Source organism: Aplysia californica, unplaced genomic scaffold, assembly GCF_000002075.1.
Source record: "Aplysia californica isolate F4 #8 unplaced genomic scaffold, AplCal3.0 scaffold00163, whole genome shotgun sequence".
NCBI classification, from domain to species: Eukaryota; Metazoa; Mollusca; class Gastropoda; order Aplysiida; family Aplysiidae; genus Aplysia; species Aplysia californica.
Window position 1 is genome coordinate 637,432 of NW_004797433.1, and position 1,784 is coordinate 639,215.

The 1,784-nt window shown below is 42.2% G+C and overlaps 1 long non-coding RNA gene across 1 annotated transcript in view; it reads left to right on the plus strand.

The window, feature by feature from the left end:
- Positions 1 to 152: 152 nt before the first annotated feature.
- LOC101856097 overlaps positions 153 to 1,784 on the plus strand; it is an 8,379-nt gene continuing 6,747 nt past the window's right edge. Inside the window, exons 1-2 of the long non-coding RNA XR_004858519.1 lie at positions 153 to 260; positions 1,295 to 1,380. This is a non-coding gene — a long non-coding RNA (uncharacterized LOC101856097). The remainder of the gene's footprint in view (positions 261 to 1,294; positions 1,381 to 1,784) is intronic.

A 1,784-nucleotide genomic window follows, 5' to 3' on the forward strand; every position in this document is an offset into this window, starting at 1 on the left:
CACACACACACACACACACACACACACACACACACACACCCTGTCACTCCCTACTGTTCGCTAGCTCCCTCGCTTGCTCACCTTTTTGGAAAAATCTAAATAAATGTTGCTGGGGGCGTAAAACTCTGAAACAATCTTTCCCTCTCCCCTCCACAGGAGCATGGGATAGGCATGGTGGCCGGGGCTCCCTTCAAGAGTAACATCAACTTCGCTCTGCTCAAGATGAAGGAGGATGGCTTTATGGCCAAGCTCAAAAAAAAGTCAGTGGACCAGTGGCAGTTTTCTGCTGCTGATGGTTTAAAATATTTACAATTCTCTCTTTGCTTGCTTGCTTTCTTTCTTTTCTTTCTCCTTCTTTCGTTCTTTCTATCTTAGTTGTCTTTCTTTTTTCTTTCTTTCTTTTTACTTTCTTTCCGTCTTTCCTTCTTTATTTCTTTGGTTCCTTTCTTCTTTCTTCTTTCTCTCTTTCTATCTTTCTTTTTTTTCTTTTTTTTTCTTTCTTTCTTGCAAGACGCTGTTTGTCCACCGGGGCATGTGACCTTCCGAATAATTTTACTCCATTTTGCCCCTATTTGCTGTTCTCCGTATTCTGGTTGTTCTGGACTGCTCTATCTACTGGCATCTTGCCATCTTCCTTATTGGTCTTCCTCTTGATCGTTTTTCCTGTTATTGGTCTTTAATCAGTGCATCTTTCTATCAGTGTGTAATCCTTTATCATTCCGATGTGACCAACCCATTTCAATATTTTGTAGAGTATAAATTCGGAGACATCTGCTACTCCCGTTTTCTTTTAAATTTGTGGGGGCTTTATACCATCTTATACATTTGCAATTAATATTTTTAATAACCCAATTGTCTGTGGTGTGGTGGTTAGGCATTTCGGCGTTACAAACAGGCAATTACTGCCATATGAGGATAACAATATAGAGAGTCTCCTTCTGTCTGCTGGGACGTTGTATCCCTCTGAACTAGGTTGGCCCTGACAGGCACAGTTGCAGCAGCCCGCCTCCTACATGTTCTAATTCGTGTCGACAGGGACGTAAAGCATCTCATTATCATCATCTTTGCCTTTCTCACCTTGGATCCCAGGGTATAGGCCACAAACAAACACATTCCACTTATCCCTGTCTTGGGCTAGCCTCTTGATGGTATTCCGTCTTCCCACTTTTCTGTACATAAAATATTTACGCTTACAAATAAATTTTCCGTGCATTATTCGTACAAATTGGAAACAATGATGATGATGATGATGATGATGATGATGATGATGATGATGATGATGACCACTCCTCAGATGGTGGGATGACAAACGACAATGTGACGTAGGAAGTGACAGTCAGAGAACAGGGCAGGTCCAGTTTGGAGTCAACCATACCGCAGGTTGAGCTTTGTCTGTTTATTTGTCGATTTGTTTGTCTGTCTTTCCGCCTGTCTTTTGGTCTATCTGTTTGTCTGTCTGTATATCTGTCTATTTGTCTGTATATCTAGCTAACTATCTCTATCCATCTCTATTTTTCCCTGTCTATCTTTCACTCCCTTCACCCTTCTCCCTCTCAGTCTCTCTCTCTCTCTCTCTCTCTCTCTCTCTCTCTCTCTCTCTCTCTCTCACACACACACACACACACACACACTCCCTGTCTCTTCTCTTCTCTTCTCTCTTTTTCTCTTCTTCTGAGCGTCTGCATCTGCGTATTTGTTTGTGTGCATGTGTGTATGTGTGTGTGTGTTTGTGTATGAGTGTGTGTGTGTCTGAGTGTGTGTGTGTGTGTGTGTGTGTGTGTGTG